General features: G+C 34.5%; 1 protein-coding gene across 1 annotated transcript in view; it reads right to left on the bottom strand.

Moving 5' to 3' along the window:
* The window catches only part of LOC117332182, a 91,681-nt gene that overhangs the window by 13,445 nt on the left and 57,180 nt on the right, over positions 1-21,056 (bottom strand). The window lies entirely within an intron of this gene.

A 21,056-nucleotide genomic window follows, 5' to 3' on the forward strand; every position in this document is an offset into this window, starting at 1 on the left:
ACTTAAATTACATTAAAATTTCAATAAAATCTGTGACATATATGATGATCAACGTTACAGTGAACACAAGGTTACATAAACATTCACAGCATGCATGGTAATACAAGAATACCGACACAAACTTAATGTCCACAGGGAACATGCAATTTAATCCATTTAATGCCTGTTTATTTTACACAATCCATCAGTGGCAATGACTTGTATTGATGCAATATACAGAAGAAACACCACAGCTGTTTCATCCAGTAACTTTATAAGTAAACATTGTGTGCGATTTGTTTGAAGTTGTATTTATAAACTGGTACAGTGCAACATGTGATATTGGAACATTGAACGATAACCGCTTTATCTCCTGAGAAAAACAAAACCTGAAAAATTAATGAACCATGAAACAAAATTGAAGAATTAAAACATTGAAATCTGTTCATGATCATTGATACTTTTACAATATCTTCAATAATTAACTTAAATATATTTTTCAAATCTCTGTCACTGTATTTATCTTCAGCAAATACAATGTAAACTTATGTCTTCAAACAATTAAGCCCACCTAATTTCTGATAGCAATTTAGTAAAAATTCAAACAAATCATAAATCATTTCATGGTTAAATAAGCCTCTCCAGACCCCTATTCCTACCCCCCATTTCTGCTGGTCGTCTTTAATTGCAGGATATGTCAATTGTTATAATGCATCAGCTGTTCAATAAAAATTGTTATCACAACTAGAAGATGTCTGTAAGGTATAAATGTCCCTGGTGCCAGTTGACAACCCGAAATACAGTTTGGTGAGGATCCTTTCAGCAGTTCCTGCGATTAGCTAAATGTAGTTACATTGCATTGGGACAGGACGGGACGGGACGGGACGGACATGGGTAACACTATATGCCCCCCAATTTGATGGTGGGGCATAAAAAGGGCATGTTCTATCATGTCCTACGGTCATGTCATAAGTAACTGTGATGTCACAAATTCCTTATGACATCACATTGAATCACAACTGTCTCTCAAAAAGGTTCTTTTCGGAATATGAGTAAAAACTTTCTATTATGAAGATTTTACTAAATATTAATAGAATCTTTCAACTCCTTGGGGGTGAGACAGGGGAATCTTCCATTGGGTTGGTTAATGATTATTTTTCTCTTACCCTTTACACTAATGTATTTAATATGGATGTTACATCAATGCAAGAAAATGTTGACGTGACATAGTTTAATTGTCAACATGACATCATTGTATTGTCAACATGACATCATTGTATTGTCACCACGATATCATGGCATTACTGACGTGACAAATGCAATTGCTGAGAACATGCAAAGAGCATGTGTACATGCATGTAGCTTGTCTTTTCCCTAGGGTGAGACAAGGAAATCTCACCTGGACCCCGGTAAAACTGTGGATTCCTTGTCCTTGTCCGATTTGCCAGAGATTGAATTGGGACCCCAGGACTAACTAGGATGACATTCTACTGAATTAACTCAAGAAATCCTCACGCATCTACAGTTGGTAGAATGTTTGAAAGCAACTTATATATTACAAGGGTAACATTCTTGTATTCATACATAAACTATTGCATTGCTACAACACACAGTATGGCCAAATCCAGCTGGCATTTCAGAATCAATTTTAGTATAACTGCCTCATAAACAGCACATTATTCCAGGAAATGTAAATTGTATATGCAACTGTCTATAACCATTTGACTGTACTTTTGTCGGCAGACATGTATCAACACTCAGACCAGCTTCAATTTCTGCAGATCAGGCAGACAGATAGATGGTCAAAACACAACCGATTGCCCTACAAGTATATATTGATATGATAAGTGGAACGGGCGAGGGAGACAAACGCCAAACAAATGTGCCAACAAAAGAGCCGACATTCTCTATCTCAATGGAAAGATAACTTCCACAGCTCACTTACTGACAATTCGCTGATAAAAGAGGTTAATGATACATGGGGTAGTGACTGTCTCTAGACAAGATTAAAAATTGCTTCTTCTCTACTGGGACAGGTCATGCAGGGAAAGTATGTCAGAAAATCATTGACAATATACATATAAAAGGAGATTACTTCCTAAATCATCTTGTCTTAAACCTAGTAATTCTGTTGGGGAAACTGGGCAATAAAAACATACCGAAAGTATTTACGTAAATAGGTATGGGTTATGGGAGGACAATTTCTGATTGACTATAGTTATCAGATCAACTTGTGTTAATGGCAAATACACAGTGGTGAATGTTTGGGGTTAAAAAAACAAGACTGTTGTCTAGAAAAATATTTAGAAGATTGGCTATATCTAATTCGATGTGAGGATAGGACCCACAAGTCTGTTATCACTTTGTCGATAGTGTTAGTGTCTACAATTAATGATTTATGTTACGAGTACACATGCTGATAGAAAAATCACTAAATGGTCTGAAACTTAAATATATGAACAAACAATGGAATCAAAGGAAAAATATAATACACAAAAGTCCATCCCTCAGTTTCCTCACTACAGGTTTATCTCCGTAAAATGGTCAAATTGACATATGCGGCCTCTTTTATCTCATTGGGCTTTGGTTTGGTTTATTTTGTTTAACGTCCTATTAACAGCCAGGTTCCTTTAAGGACGTGCCTGGTTTTGGAGGTGGAGGAAAATCGGAGCCCCAGGATTAAAAACCACCACCCTACAGTCAGTACCAGGTAACTGACCCATGTGGGTTTCTAACTCGCAACCCAGAGGTAGAGGGCTGGTGATAAAGTGTGATAAGGTTCATTATGCAGATCTCTCCCAAAGGCTCAATATTCCTATAGCTCCATAGAAATTTTGTTTGTGTCGCTCCATCAAATATCCCTTTCTTACTAATGTTGCCGGAGTCCATTCCTTAAATTTTTCATCTGTTCAATGGCTTCTCAATATCACCATTGAAAAGTTTTGTAAAATGTAATTTCTTTCGAGCAATGAAATGAATTACACCGTTTAATGACTTTTCTCACAATTATTATTCACATTTGTAACATTATCGACTTCCAATCTTTCCATTTCAGAATGTCAGAATGAAATGGTGGACAAATAAAGCAAGAGAGCATTGCCAGCAAATTAATCTGTGACCTTGACCTTCAAAGAATCTGCTTCACCATAAAGATTGTTAAACTGCTGAAAGAATAACTTCTGAGAGCAAACCCACAAAACATTTCTAATGACACCCTGTATAAACATCTCCCAGTCCAGATCAAAGTACAGGGGGGGGGGGGGGGAAATCCATCAACAAGGAGGCAGACCTGGTCCAAGTAAATTGGGTCAACAGGACAGATGATTTTACACAGCGGAAGTTTTATAGATGGTAAAATTGTAGAGGGCTATGATTACTGGTTCACCAGTCTGACAGACCCATACATTAACCAATCCTAACCAGTATTCCCTTTACTCCGGGTCATTTTGACCACACACTTAGTTCATTTTGACTGGTTCGTGTACTGTTGTAGGTGTGGAGTGCATACATGCAGGGCAATACTATATATTACATAAACCTGGATCATTCAAATACGGTCAATTCAAATGTAACAACGTTATAAGGAATACAATTACAACAAAGTTTTACAGGATAAAAATAACTTCCATACATCTTACGAATTGGAAATAACAAACTCCAGAAATAACAAGACCAAAATCATGATCTTACGAAAGTTGTTGTTACACAAGCAAAGCTGACAATTATGTTTTTTTTTAACTTCTTGTAGTCAAATTTTTTTTCCTATTTTATCCCTGATACATCACTTTCAAAATCAAATATAACTGTATACCACATTTCACAATAGGACACAAATTCAACATTAACCAGCAAAAATTTCCAGCTTCAGACATTGTAAAAGTATTCGACTTTAAAATGGAAACAAATTGGATGCCAACAACACAAAATACAACTGTTTATTGATCAATCAATTGTATCAATACCAGACCCATGCTGATCCATTCCACACTATCTAGAGTAGGAATACTAATATCCTGGGGGAAAAATAACACTGCTTTAATAACAGTTGGGTATTTTATAATTTGGGTCCATTTTAGGATTAAATGGGGAAATTGGTTTGAAAAGTCAAGACTAGAGAGAGAGTCATTGGCTTCAACACAAACTCTATGCTTGATTTCAAAGCTGTATATATTCTAGACAACAATACAAATGATTGTTGATGTATAGTCAGGAGAAGTCTTTCAATGAAATATGTATCGCTATACGTATGTAGCCCTATTTTTACTATTCAAATATCACTTGTTCGCAGGGGAATACATTCTTGGAAGAATATGAGTTTACTGTTGTTGAAACAGTGAAGATTACACTCGGAAAACCATTTGGGATTTCAACAACAATAATTGACCGAGTTGCTCAACAATTGACCAAGTTACATCAATTAGGTTGGTCTCTAGAGACATGTGATGGACACAACCAACAATTCAATCTGCCATAGATTCTTCCTCATATTCAAATGGCACAATGTCACATTTCATCTCTGGTGGTCTGATGTTCGTGAAAGGTCTTTCTGGTGTAAGGAATGTTTAAACTGAAGACAGGACATCATCACTCAGAAATATCTAGGTTAATGGGAAATATCTCTTCTTCCCACACCTTTGCGTCAGGAGGTGTCGCATGTACAAATAAAACAAAATTTAAGTTCCTAGAAACCATTTCCAAGCTGAAACCACTTTTAACATAAAGGAGAGGCTTTAACACTAAACTATACCCAGAACCTGTCTCACCTAATGATCACTACAAATCATATGAGGTTCTGGATTATTTTGTTTATATACAAAATGATAAACAGAAAGTCTAGAAATATGTTTGTGAAGCATGTATACCTTAGTCAAAGGTATCAATAATTGAACAAAAAAAATCGAAATAATTTTAAACATTTAGTGCAGGACTGTATAGTGAGTGTTAATATAAATATCTGGCCCAAAAAAATTTTTTATGCAAAATATCAGTATCCTATCACTAATAACTATTTTTGATTCGGAAGAAAACTCTGTGAAAATTCTATACCAAAACCCAACAACCTAGAAATGTCAACTTCAAATCATGTCACAATCCATGAAAAAAAAAAAAAAAAATTCTGGTTTTTGATGTTGGCCCTAAAAAGTACTTTTTCACAAAATATTATCTATCCTCCTCCTCCCCCCCCCCCCCCCCCCAAAAAAAAAAAAATCAAAATCAATAAATAAAATTCTCGGTACCATTAATAAATTTGGGACAGGCAGAGAAATAGTAGTGTATTGACCTAACAGGTTGTCTCTTCTACTTCTCAGTATACAGCAGTAGTTCTAGATCTATAATCTACAGGGTCCAGTAAACATTCCCCATTTCAAATGACAAGTAACACAAGAACCTTTGTGGTAATGATCAACCCCAAGTAAGATCATACCAGCCAAAAGATCAAACTTACTTCCGATTAGCATTAATTACAACTGGTTGTTCGGGGATACAGGCCTACTGTTCCCAGTTTGACCTTGGTGGTATCACTGAGGTAAATGATCATAAAAGACCAAAGATCAGAACTTAATGGTAGGAGATTAACAATATTTAGCTTTGGCTCGGGAACACACACTTATACCAGACATATGACATTGATCAAGGGCCATAATTGATAGACCCGACACAACTTGTATTTACACAAAACTATATCCAACACCAGCCTTTTGTATAATAGTGACTAAGACATCTCCTGTTCTGAAAAGTTTTCCATTGTTTTATTTATCTTATTATTTTTTAAAATATGTTTGACCCATATGACTGTAATTGAAGTTTGAAGGTCTGAGTTCAAGACATTTGATAGTTCTAAAATATACCCATTAAATGTAAAATCATTCCATTTCTTAGATTCTTATAATATTTGTAACAAAGGATTTTATATCGAAATATAATAAAATCTGAGCATTTCCTAACTTGAAGGAGAACCTTGAAGGATATTTCTTCAGAATACATACATGTACTTTAAGAGTGTAGTCAATCATGTTATCTCACATCAGTAAAATTTAATTTAGATTCTTCTTTAAATAGCAAATGCTTCCAAATCACTTTAATTGCAGCACTTAATTGTTACCAAGCTAAATATACACCACATTTCAGATAAAGGCTGATTAAATTTTCACTTGCAATAATCTTCAGTTGTGGTTCTCGTAATTGTGTATAACTTTAATTAAATTGTTTTAATCATGAGTGCTTTAATTAGAAACAGTCCTGGCTGCAGCGAGTCAGTGAAGAACTGTTCATAAAACACTTATCTCAACAGTATCCATCATCAAACTCATTATCCGGAGTTTTCAGCTGAACTTAATCTTCACAATTTATGATGATTTTCTGTAAATCCTAAAAGGATGATGGTTATAAATGTAAATGAAACCCATGAAAAATTATTAACGAAAATCAAATCTGTAGAAATCTTTATAACCAAAATTATTGAAAGACTGGGGCATGTACTGCTAAAATCTCATAAGGATGATAGAGTATATAATAGCCGACACCAGAGGAGGGGGCCTGAATCACAGGGACTTGGCAGTAAATCACAACACTTGGTCCATATGTCAAGGCATATGATACATATAATTGACTGATTGCTGGGAATTTGAGCCAAGTCCCTATGGCCTAAATCAATGTAAAGTAATTGGTGCATCTTATAATCAATTTTTCAATTTTTTTTTTTTTTTTTGCTGTAGAAATACAAGGTATAAATTTCATATGGTTTCTGTCCAGGGTGATCATTTAGAACCCAAGGGCATTCACTGAAGTATAAATGCCATCCTTTGAAATGGGAAAAATCTGTATAATTTTATTTGAGTACATTGTTATTTAATAGTCTATGTAACACGTAATGTACATCATTCAAGAAGCGATCATCATTCAAAGTATTGATCATATCTGTATGCTTAAACAATACAAACTCAATATTCAACAGCAAAACACAATTAGCTTTTCTCATCAGAAACAGAATAAGACATTATGTACATGCCTGTTCTGCTATTTATTTCTAGGTAAGAAGTTTATACTTATTTCACCAGTTGATAGTGACAGAAATAAATTCATGAATTCAGACTGGATGAAGACATTTTCTGGCAACCCGGACGACAAGCAGGTCTGCACAATAATATATATTGCATTTAATATATATTACACAGTGGTGCAGAATCGATAGGACGGAACATGGAAAACAACGGATTACAGATAAAGCCCATGTGTTGTCTGACCACCTAGGAGCTCCATTACAGAATTCAAAGGTTAATCTCCGACTCAATACTTCAGAGACCACAGACAATCAGCTGGACTTATACCAATGCATTAAACCCTCGTTATCTTATAGAAATCCTTAATTCAATATCATATGTGCATTTTGTCTGCAGAACTGCCCATTGGGAGGATGTGCAACAAGTACACAGGAATATTGTCGATTCTTCTTGTAGGAAGCTTCCCGAACTGCCTTCAGGATAAAGGAAATAGAGAGTTTTTTTCAGATGATATCATCATTAAGACTATACAGAGAATGTCATTGAGGACATGTCTTAAGTTAAAAAAAATCTGGCTTGTTTTAAGACACCAATATGTCTGCAGGTTTCATAAACAAAAGACCACTAACTAAAATAAATTTGCAAATGGTATATCTACTGTTTTGGAAAACAGCACCATGGATTTGCATTAATTAGAAAAGTCAAAGTATTAAGTCTAACAGAAAAAGGATGCATATAGATGTTCTTTTCTTTAAGGCTTACGGTTTTGAACAGATGCCATGCAATCTCCTCTAAAGAATTATAACAAAACAAACAAAACAGTTATTTAAATTATTTGAGGACAGCCAAGGTGATATGAGGATAGATGTCAAGGAGACACAAACAGCCAAGGTGATATGAGGATAGATGTCAAGGAGACACAAACAGCCAAGGTGATATGAGGATAGGTGTCAAGGAGACACAAACAGCCAAGGTGATATGAGGATAGATGTCAAGGAGACACAAACAGCCAAGGTGATATGAGGATAGGTGTCAAGGAGACACAAACAGCCAAGGTGATATGAGGATAGATGTCAAGGAGACACAAACAGCCAAGGTGATATGAGGATAGATGTCAAGGAGACACAAACAGTCAAGATGATATGAGGATAGGTTTCCAGGAGACACAAACAGCCAAGGTGATATGAGGATAGGTGTCAAGGAGACACAAACAGCCAAGGTGATATGAGGATAGATGTCCAGGAGACACAAACAGCCAAGGTGATATGAGGATAGGTGTCCAGGAGACACAAACAGCCAAGGTGATATGAGGATAGATGTCCAGGAGACACAAACAGCCAAGGTGATATGAGGATAGGTGTCCAGGAGACACCAACAGTCAAGATGATATGAGGATAGATGTCCAGGAGACACAAACAGTCAAGATGATATGAGGATAGATGTCCAGGAGACACAAACAGCCAAGGCGATATGAGGATAGGTGTCCAGGAGACACAAACAGCCAAGGTGATATGAGGATAGATGTCCAGGAGACACAAACAGCCAAGGCGATATGAGGATAGGTGTCAAGGAGACACAAACAGCCAAGGTGATATGGGATAGATGTCAAGGAGACACAAACAGCCAAGGTGATATGAGGATAGGTGTCAAGGAGACACAAACAGCCAAGGTGATATGAGGATAGATGTCAAGGAGACACAAACAGCCAAGGTGATATGAGGATAGATGTCCAGGAGACACCAACAGTCAAGATGATATGAGGATAGGTGTCCAGGAGACACCAACAGTCAAGGCAATATGAGGGTAGCTAGGTGTCAAAAAGACACCAACAGCTACTGTCAAATGAGGACAGGTGTCGGGGAGACATCAACAGTCAGAGTCAAATGAGGACAGTTATCGGGGAAACATCAGCAGTCAGAGTCAAATGAGGACAGGTGTCATAAAGACATCAACAGTCAGAGTCAAATGAGGACAGGTGTCGGGGAGACATCAACAGTCAGAGTCAAATGAGGACAGGTGTCAAAAAGACATCAACAGTCAGAGTCAAATTACAGGTGTCGGGGAGACATCAACAGTCAGAGTCAAATAAGGACAGGTGTCGGGGAGACATCAACAGTCAGAGTCAAATGAGGACAGGTGTCAAAAAGACATCAACAGTCAGAGTCAAATTACAGGTGTCGGGGAGACATCAACAGTCAGAGTCAAATAAGGACAGGTGTCGGGGAGACATCAACAGTCAGAGTCAAATAAGGACAGGTGTCGGGGAGACATCAACAGTCAGAGTCAAATGAGGACAGGTGTCGGGGAGACATAAACAGTCAGAGTCAAATGAGGACAGGTGTCGGGGAGACATAAACAGTCAAATTCAAATGAGGACAGGTGTCGGGGAGACATCAACAGCTACTGTCAAATGAGGACAGGTGTCAAAAAGACACCAACAGCTACGTCAAATGACGACAGGTGTCGGGGAGACATCAAGTCAGAGTCAAATGACGACAGGTGTCGGGGAGACATCAACAGTCAGAGTCAAATGAGGACAGGTGTCGGGGAGACATCAACAGTCAGAGTCAAATGAGGACAGGTTTCGGGGAGACACATGAATCAGGAAAGTCAGGAAAAGGCAGGGAAGGATGACATGTATCCCATGTGCTGTAGATAGTTTAATTGGTCTCGTCAAATTCTTAAATATCTCCTTTAGCAGAAGACATAGGAGAAAAACCACAATTCTGCATGGGCCACAATTTATATATCCACCTTCTATGACATGCTGCGAAATACAACAGTATCTCCCCCTGCTTCTGCATGAAAAACAAGCGTATTGCATAAACCAATCATAGCAGATATGGAAATTTCTAAATATAAACCAACGCGTTTTTATCAATGCAATTTATTCATTTATTTATTGGTTTAGCACTTAACTTGAAAATATCTTGTTTAACCAGATTTCCAAACTTTACAGTTTGAGATTGAAATCTTGAAGTTTATTGTGAGTGAGGGGACCATCAATAACTTGATCCCCTCGTGTCGGCAAGACAGAAAAAATCAAGTATTTTTATTAAAACAATTCAAAGTTTGGCAAATAATTTCTACATTAGGAGGAACTGTCACAAAATCCAATTTAAACATTTAAAATTTGGTGATAAAGACTAACCGCCTGTGTGATGTGATAAACTTTATCTTATGTTTTTGCCAGTGTTAACATTATTTTAATGGACCCATACATATACAAACATTTTTTTTTCACATTCCTCATTCCCTTCATTCACGCCAAGTTTACACACATGGTTGATATAAACCAAATAATTTCTTACCAAGTTCACACATACATGGAATAGAGCCTGCTATGTTGTATCAGAAATGGTTCTCTAATGGAATGATTCAGGTTTATCATTTGGGAAATTTTTTTCTCTGTCATAAACTGTTCATCAGCAATCATCAGTATAAACTATTTAACAGACCCTAAATTTGACATCAGTAACCAATGTCTCTTACTGACCTTGACATTATGTCTGAAATGTTGCACTTATCAAAAAGTTGTGATATTTTTCAGCTATTATTTTAAAAAATTTTGTCGAAAACAAATAATTAAATTTTGAAGTTTGAAATTACAATATTCATATTGTAAATTATCATTCTGCTTAAAAGTCTATTAACAGAGTGTATAAAGGTCATTGAAAATAAATTTCAAATTTCCCAACTGTGTGATATTTTTTCAACTTTTGAAATTATCAACAATGAGAGTGCAGTGCAATGTTGGAAACAAACGGTTGATTGCACTGAACACGATGTTTCACATATCACACATGATCAGCTCAGTAAAAACAAATCTTTGTTTTCTGAGCTTGAGGCTATTTGATTGGCTCCATCACATTTTCCAATCAGAATTTCAGCCAATCAGATTGAAGTTAACAAAGTGTTTCAGAACTTAATATCAATGGGTTTAAACTATTACAGCAGAATATTATTGATACCATTTTGTCTAACAGATACGTTTTCCTATTGATTAAAACACTGGCGTAGGTGGTGGAAAAGCCTACTTGTTAACACCCCCACAAGTCTTTTAATTTCAACTCGGTGACATCACTGAAACAAGGAGTTTTCACAGAGTCGACCCACGAGTAATAAGTATAGTGTAGTGTTTTGAAATCAACTGTGGGTATCCAACCATGAGTGTAGTGTAGCAGGGACAATCTAAACTAGATGGTGAAGGAGTTTATAGTGACCTAGGAGTGATCAACTGTGGGTATCCAACCATGAGTGTAGTGTAGCAGGGACAATCTAAACTACTGGGTGAAGGAGTTTATAGTGACCTAGGAGTGATACTGACATTGACGTCCTTCAGAATCTAATTTGCACTAAGGTATGGGGTATATAGGACATTATGTAAAATGACATACTTACAATGGAACTTACATCAGATTTTCTCTAGAAATTAACAAACAAATTTACCACAAAGTTTTGAAGAAGTTGACATATTCCACACTTTAGTCAGAAAGCCACATGTATGACTATAAATTGCAGTGTAGAGCCCTGAATTCATATTGCTATATCCAAAAATACAAACACGAATGATCATTTGTTTCTTTAGCAAGGGGGAGAGGATAAAGTGTTTCTAACATGAACAACCTTTATTTTTAAGTCAAAGGTAACAAACATAATGTCTGTATGACATAAATACCCTTGCTGCCACTTAAATATAGTCTTGTGTCAGCCAGGATGGCATCAGCAATTCCTGAGATTAGCTGTAGTTATATTATATCGGGACGGGACCGAGACGGGACAGGATGAACACGGGTAGCACTAGATGCCCTCCTAGTTCATGGCACAGACATACAAACTCAAATGTACAAAGTATACATCCATTATTATGAATTCAAAATAACCTACTAGCTTGTCATGTGGAGCAGTCTTTATTTAGACAGGCTACAAGGATCCCTATGTTTTTTCTACTAACTTATCTCCCCCTGGTTTGAAACTCTAGAATCAGAGATATCTGGTGGATCTCATTTCATTTTTATAAATTCAAAATTCAAGAGATGAGGACCAGTCTGTGCAATATATTCCCCAATCTTCTCTGGCAGATTTTGTCTAACCAGTGATCTACTGGAGCAAGTGCATGCAGCTAGCCTTAGGAAGTTCTTAGTGAAAGATTAATAAAATGTATTTGGACTAAAACTTACTCGGTTAAAGTATGTAGAAAGAACTAAGTATTAAATATATCATTGTGAGTTTATTTTGTGAGATTTAATTGAAATGTAAACAGATTGGTTTCCTGATTAAATTTCAATTTTTTCGTTTTTTTTTTCTTTTTTAATTTTCATTTGATGTTAAAAATAGTGCAAACTGCAAGCTAAGCACAAAATCTAAATACGATTCTGTCAGCATGTGGAGGGGCAGACAGGGAAGGTCAACACTCAATCAATTTCCCCCTCCAGTAATGTTTTTGAGGGACTATAAAACCTACAATATAGAATATGATCCTTACTTTTACAAAATCTGATTATCAAAGAGATAATATTGGACAAGGACATATCACTGCCAATGTACAGTATATACTAAAATAAAATTTGCTGTAGAAGCCATAAATTACACAATATTGCAGCACAGTCGTGCGTTATTGGGACAGAATTATTAATAAAATCCTTTTCCTGAAAACAAACAGAACAAATCTTACCTAAAAATCTATTTATTTGATAAGGACTGTCTCTGCAACAGGATGTCAAAATAATCAGCATCGTTTAATGACCATTTTATGGTAAAACATGGGTGTGTTTCTGTGCTTTATCGAAAATAGCTTAGCTTCTCAATGCTGGTGAAAATCTATATTGGGTCATCAGCGCATCGTACAACACAACTCTCAAGTTTATTGGTGTAATATTTGGTGGAGTGTTAGATAATGGTAATTTCACCTGGTGCCACTCTGTGATGGGTTCCATAAACCATTGTTTCCTGTCAGCCTCCCGGGCTGCCCAGCCCATCACCATGATAATTACATTGATTCTGCCAACATTTTCCACACTCCATTAGCATGTGCCAAGCTGCATCATGACAACTATTCTGAACTGTTGTCAGGTGCATTTTTTGCCTAACTGTTGACTTGAGTTTTTGCCTAACTTTCCCCCCCATCCTATCGACAGATGTATGGTTTGCCTGTCAACGGCTATGGGTCTTTTGCCTAACTGTTGAGTTTTGTGGATTTGTCAATTGTGATGACGTCATCAGTTTACGATAGTGTGACACAATAAACAAAGTAAATCAGTATATACATTGAATACTATTGATCAATTAATTTGTGTTTTTTTTTGTTGATGAATGTAATATGTTTAATAAAAATGTCGCCGCGCACAATCTCCAGTTTGAGGAAAGTCCTCAAACTGGAGATCTCATGTTTGTCAACATTTGATCCTTGACAGGTATGGAATATTGTTTACCTAACTGTTAACAGCTGTATATTTGCCTAACTGTTGATATCTGAAGCTTTTTCGCCTGTCAACTATTGGCAGAAATAGCTTGGACTGGGCCATCCCTGGGCTTTTAAAAGTCTTTATATTAAGGACTTTTCTCCAATAATACGGGAAATTAACAGACACATTCGATATTGCAACCTGGTTCAACACAAGGCAGATATCAGCTAAATGCAAACTTAATAATTGAAGATATGTATCTTAGAGGTTTTGGCTTTTATATAAAGAAGTATTGAACAGATACTTAGAAATCACATAGACATATACTATACTTTGTATTTAAGAGGTACCATTCAGAAAAGTTTGACTCAGAATTCATTTCAAGTCAAGGAAAAGCATATACAGTGCATTCCGCTTAATCGGGTTGCCTATTTGCGGGGACTTTTTACCCGATTAACCGACTTACCCGATAAGCCGAAATGCACGTCGCCATCTTGGATTTGGTCCGTAATGGTAGTCAGACTTGGGTCGATTTTGGATGAAAATATTTGCGTTATTATTGTTAATAAACGGTGTTTTTGTTTGTGCTTTTACTGATGTCAAATTGTCAGATTACTATTACTAATTGTATAAAAATGTGTGTATTAAAATAACAAAACCTTAATGATTTTCTTATTCGCGGCACAGTACAATCGTAGCACCTCAAATCGGGGGGTCATACATCCCTGTTTCATCCGTGTGTTCCTAATTTGACATACGATCTAAGGACTCGCCGACAATTACATCTAAAATCATTTATGTTTATCATAGAGACATTCTTATGTTCGCTTTGAAGTTTAAAATATTCCATATTATTTCCAATTACCAAAGCACAGAGATCGGAGAAACCGAGTTTATTTAGGTCGTTTCCTGTGGTATAAATTTATACGAACTTGACACTGGCAGTCACTGATAAAACAACACGAAATCCAATGTAATGTTTTTATTAACCAGTTCTAATCCTAACCTGAATAGGAATTATGAGCTAACGTCGGGCGTCTGTCCTTTTACTGCCCGCTACTGATTTTTAACTCACCTGTGTATCGGTGTCGTCACATTTCCCCGTGGCGAACCCCTCACTTTGGATTCGCCACATACAGTAAGCGGTGATATCAATCGATCTGTAGCAATATCAGACCCAGGTAAAAACCTATTGTTTGGGTTTTTGCTTCGAAGATTTTACATCCCAGACGTAAAAGTTTAATTGTCTAGTCGCTTAATTATGCTTTTAAAACCCCATTACGTTTTGCCTGCTGCTGACTCTAAAAATAACATTTAATTTTACCCACAATTCTTAGTCGACTTCCTGTTGGGGAAAAACCACACGAGGCAGAATCAACAACAACACAGTTCTGAACATGACAAAACCCCGACATAACATTACCGTTTAAGGTAATATTTAACTGTTTTTTGACATTTGAACCATCAAAATTACACTATTTGTTGATAAATGTCTAAAACTTAAAGAAATACGCGATGACTTTCGTGAAAATCGGAGCATTTCTATTTTTTGTCCCGATTGTTCTATTCGAATAACCGAAAAATACGACTTTTCCAACCCAATTAAACGAATTTTTTTAACATGATTTAAGAGAAAATGGTTTTGGTTTTTGAAATTTTACCCAATTAAACGAAATACCCGATTATGCGTTACCCGATTAAGTGGAATGCACTGTACTTCATAATCACCAAACACTTTGATAAGTTTAGCATGTAGAGAAGTATGATAATTATTGACTTTAAATATTTCAGGAATATATTAGAAATACATTTATATCTATACAGTATACAGTAATGGTCCTTTAACAGAAATGTTTGTTCACTCTACCCTTGGTATGTTGTTTCTATAATCAAAGATGTCTCATCTGAAATCAAGAATGTTGTAAAATATGTTTCATCATCATCAAATTTTGATAAATTGTTTTAACCATAAGTTACACCAAACTGTATTTACAAAAGAACAATATTTATTTGAGTACAATTTTCAATTTGATTAATAATTATAAAAATTAAAAAAAAAAATAAAACAAATATGAGATAACTGTAGACAATAATATGTAATAAAAGAAAGCTTTAAACTAATCCTGGGCTTATTGAGATTAAACTTCTTTTCTTAATTTCTTACTTTCTTTAATTTCAGAGATTTGGCAAATATATTTCTCTTTTCAATATTCATGTTTTTTCAATAGAAAATATACAGTGAACCCTGACTTTACTGACAGTGTGTGGGACGGAGTCAAATTGTGTCGGATATGACAGAGTGTCGTTAAAGTCAGTGTCGGGAAGCTTGTTGCCGTTCTGGTGAATATGGTTGGGATGTAACAGGATGTCATTAAAGGCGGTGGTCGGTAAGGACAGGTTTCACTGTATAATGAACATAATAGGGCTACAAAGAAACTTACAGGACAATATAACTGTATTCTTAATGAATTTATTTTAAAAATTCTCCAATTTTATTTTCATTATCAATCCTTTGTTAGTGAAACCTTCATAAAAAACTGTCCTTGTATTTAGTACACATCCAGTATTGATAAAAAAGCTGTCACCCTTTCAACTAAATATCCATATGAAAATCCCAACCAATAAAAAGTCTACTAAAATTCTCACAAAAATTCAAGACCACTCGAAAACTTGATAAAATGATTTGTCAAGTATTCTTTGACTGAATCTCAATTAGAGTGAACAATTTCACACTTCTGAGAGATTGATTAAATTGTAATATGGCGGGGTAAAGACATAGTCCAACAAATATCACACACCAGTGTACTGGGTGGAATTAAAGCCACAGATTAATGCACTCAGCGTCTGAACTATCGAACACCTCAAGTAGATCTTCCAACAAGTTTATTTTTAAAATCATGTACCAAGAAGTCAGTGTTAAAACTTATTAATTACCAAAATATCTCCAACAGGATTTGGAAATAATAAAAGCTTTTATCATAGAATTGAGTTCACATAAATGCACACCCATCACTCTCCCATTAGTAAAATGGCTGTAATATTTTTTCCAAGGTGGTCAATTTTGACATTTGACCCCGACATCTTGACCAATGACTGTCAAAAGCAAGGCAGGTGTAGAACTCAATTTTGATATACTATGTTGTAAATAGAATGTTATTTGTTGAAAGTTTCATGAGATATCTGGTACAGGATCTTTTTTATATTTCAAGTGTGACCTTTGACACTTTAATCTTGAACAATGACTACCAGAATCTTGCTATGATGTCAATATCAATATAATTTGTTGAAGGCTTCATGATATATATTGTACAGGACCTTTTTTTAAATTTTAGGTGTGACTTTTGACCCCTTAATCTTGACCACTGACCACCAGAATCAATATTGACCAATGACCACCAGAATCATTAAGTTGTAATATTAGCAATGCAATGCCAATTTCATTAGACAGAGTTCAGAACTTCACCACAGAGTGAATATTTTAAATCTGTTGAGGGATTTTGAGATATCTTATACAAAAATATTTTGTTAGGACAGAGACTTATGCACAAAAGCATAGACAAAATGATAAATATATACCCTCCATAGACAAAATGATAAATATATACCCTCCAGACAAAATGATAAATATATACCCTCCAGACAAAATGATAAATATATACCCTCCAGACAAAATGATAAATATATACCCTCCATAGACAAAATGATAAATATATACCCTCCATAGACAAAATGATAAATATATACCCTCCAGACAAAATGATAAATATATACCCTCCATAGACAAAATGATAAATATATACCCTCCATAGACAAAATGATAAATATATACCCTCCAGACAAAATGATAAATATATACCCTCCAGACAAAATGATAAATATATACCCTCCAGACAAAATGATAAATATATACCCTCCATAGACAAAATGATAAATATATACCCTCCAGACAAAATGATAAATATATACCCTCCATAGACAAAATGATAAATATATACCCTCCAGACAAAATGATAAATATATACCCTCCAGACAAAATGATAAATATATACCCTCCAGACAAAATGATAAATATATACCCTCCATAGACAAAATGATAAATATATACCCTCCAGACAAAATGATAAATATATACCCTCCATAGACAAAATGATAAATATATACCCTCCATAGACAAAATGATAAATATATACCCTCCAGACAAAATGATAAATATATACCCTCCATAGACAAAATGATAAATATATACCCTCCAGACAAAATGATAAATATATACCCTCCATAGACAAAATGATAAATATATACCCTCCAGACAAAATGATAAATATATACCCTCCATAGACAAAATGATAAATATATACCCTCCATAGACAAAATGATAAATATATACCCTCCAGACAAAATGATAAATATATACCCTCCATAGACAAAATGATAAATATATACCCTCCATAGACAAAATGATAAATATATACCCTCCATAGACAAAATGATAAATATATACCCTCCAGACAAAATGATAAATATATACCCTCCATAGACAAAATGATAAATATATACCCTCCAGACAAAATGATAAATATATACCCTCCAGACAAAATGATAAATATATACCCTCCATTGATCAAGGAGGGGAACTGAAATGAGGCTAGGATGAAGATACAAAGACAAGCAGAGACCTTAACTTGGCCTGTATGGAATATTATAGGCTCATAATTAAGAGGGATTTATTTTTTTACCAAAATGTTTTTATCAGATTTCATTTCATCTATAGAGATAACACACTGAGCACAGCAGTGTTGAAGAAAGAATTTATTGAATATCAACATTAAATATTGAAATCATTAAAATAATTGGATCCAAGATATTCATCTGAAAAAAATATTTGTCCAGTTTTCAGGGAAATGATTCTCATCTTGAATAGATGAATTGAAAAAATTCTTAACATCTAATATATTTGTTTTCACTCTCAAAATCTTCATTAATGAGATTATGTCCATTGTTTTCTGCAAACTAACTAATTTTATATTTTCACTCTCGAAATCCTTATTGAAGAGATATTGATAATTGTTTTCTGCCAACTAACTAATTTCATATTTTCACTCTCAAAATCGTAATTGAAGAGATATTGACAATTGCTTCCCCCAAACTCATTATTATGTACCAATAATAATTACCAACCAATTTTCAACATAATCAAATTTTTTGCTGAATTTTCATGGTAAAAGTAACTTGCATTCATGTCTTTCATTACACATTACAATTGTATCAACTAATTGATGAAGTTTTTATGAGGAAATAATCTTAGAGCCTATTACACATTACAATTGTATCAATTAAAACAGATGAAATTTTTACGAGGATATAATCTTAGACCCTAGGTATTTAACACGAGTACTGGATGGGTGGGACAATATACTTTTTTATACCGGCCACATGCCATGCTGTATTCATTAAAATATCTCAATATATGATTATAATGGAGCAACAAAGTTGGAATTTTCTGCTGCATTCTAATAACAGGACATATTGAAATACTGAAATGAGGATATAACAATAACAGGACATATTGAAATACTGAAATGAGGATTTAACAAGAAAATACCTGAAATAACCATAGAGCGTATGGTTTTTATATGTCCTCGATTTTTTGGAAATAAAGTTTCTAAAATTCAATTTAAAATGGCAGCCTTTATTAACATCTAGGAAATTATTCTGCTTTGAAGGCCATGGAACGTGATAACAACCACCTTCTGGAAACTATTAAATTATGAGATGCTGAACCTGCTCATCAAATCTGATAATGAGGACCTCATTAAAGCTATCTCTAATTTTTGAGATATTTCAAGGCTTTACATTAGTGTATGTCAAAAATTCCAGAAATTTGAAAGCATGTGATTACATGTTTATTAGATTTAGAACGAATAAGCTGTCTGTAGAAAATCTGATGTACTATGTAACCGTCATTTCAAGTTCTTCAAATGCCATGGTTAATTCTGGAGACATTTCAAAATGCATCCCTAAGTCCAAATTCAATACCTGAGCAAGATTAATTTTTTTTGTATCTTTTTGATTTTTTGATATTGTAAAAATTGTTCATTTTTTCTTTCTTCTTACTTACATTTCTTACTTATGTTGTTACAAATGTAAAATGCTACAAAATTTTACCATGTAAAAGTCAACATACAAAGCTTGAATACAATTTTTAAATATATTGAGTTGGAAATAGCTACTACATGTACAAAACAAATTCAACCAAAGAGTTAAGTTTTAAGCAGCTATCTTGCAACAGCCAATTTAGAAGATCATATGAAGACCATGTTCAGGAATGATAGGCCACTCAAAGCCAAATCGAAGTGTTGTCCCACTGAAATGCCATAACTTAGATGATCTAACAAGCACGAGACACAATCCATACCCATGACATATATTTGAAGCTTCATGTCAACCAGAAAATAGCAAAAGTACCAATTTGATGGACATTAAATTGTCTTAGACATGGTCAAGTGAAGGTTTAATTGCAAAGATTTTTTTTTTTTTTTGTAGATTTCAACAAACTCATCCCCTATGCCTTTAAATTTGATGTTTTTGTTTTATTTTACATGGTTAAACTGCCTTCGAAATAGCCAATGTCATATGAGAGGTCTGTAAGGTTTAAATTTTCAAAAAAATTTGACTTTAATGAATAACTGATTTTACAAATGCCACACATGCAAAGAGTTCAACAACTAAAAGCTTTTATGAGATGCCATTTTCATATTAGCAATCCATTCTATGTTATAAATTGTTTGCATAGTACAAATTAAAGATTGTGACAGATACATTTTGGTAAGTAAAACATAAAAAAAATAGCTGGGATCAAGCACATGCCACAAAGATGTAGACATTATGCATTCTTAGGAAGAATTTGAGGTGATAACAGAAAGTGAATTAATAATAAATACTGTGTTGTGAATAAAAGATAACCTCAACTTAACACACAGGGGAGACAACCAGTACTTCACAAAGGTGAATATGATATGTACACGTATATAATTTGAGTTTTCAATGAAAATGATAACATGTTTGACTAAAACACAGCAAATTAAAAAGTGACAGAAATACCATCATTATACATACCCTGGCAGTTAGCTGTTAGATCTGTCAAAGTACTTATATTGTTATTTACCTACTTACTTATCCAATGACATTTAATCTTTAATTTTACCCATTAAACTCTCCTACTAAAATGTAATGTCTCTTATTAAATTTAGTTCCATCGACTTGAATTTAAATTAGAAAAATTTCATTTGTTCTCAATACAAAAATATACATGGAATACAAAAATTAACAAGAAATGATCAGCAAAACTTTCATAAATGTTTAAATTGAGAAAACTAAAAAGAAAGATATTTAATCATGACCAATGATGCTAAAAGTGATCAATCTTCAGAACTCCAGGAAATAGTGCTAAACATGAATACACCTCAAAGTCCTTGTGTGTTGTGACTAAAGGGAGGTAACTCACAAATAATTTACTAACTTCAGTTCTTCTTTTTCTTAACAAAAGCAAATTCTGAAGGTAAATTCAAATTCACACTATACAATCATATTTTGTAATATTGATTATTTTCAGGTGAATTGTTTGTGTTTAGATAATTTTCCCTGTTTTCATGTGGATGATCTAAATAAATCT

Source organism: Pecten maximus, chromosome 8 (assembly GCF_902652985.1).
Source record: "Pecten maximus chromosome 8, xPecMax1.1, whole genome shotgun sequence".
Classification (NCBI taxonomy): Eukaryota; Metazoa; Mollusca; class Bivalvia; order Pectinida; family Pectinidae; genus Pecten; species Pecten maximus.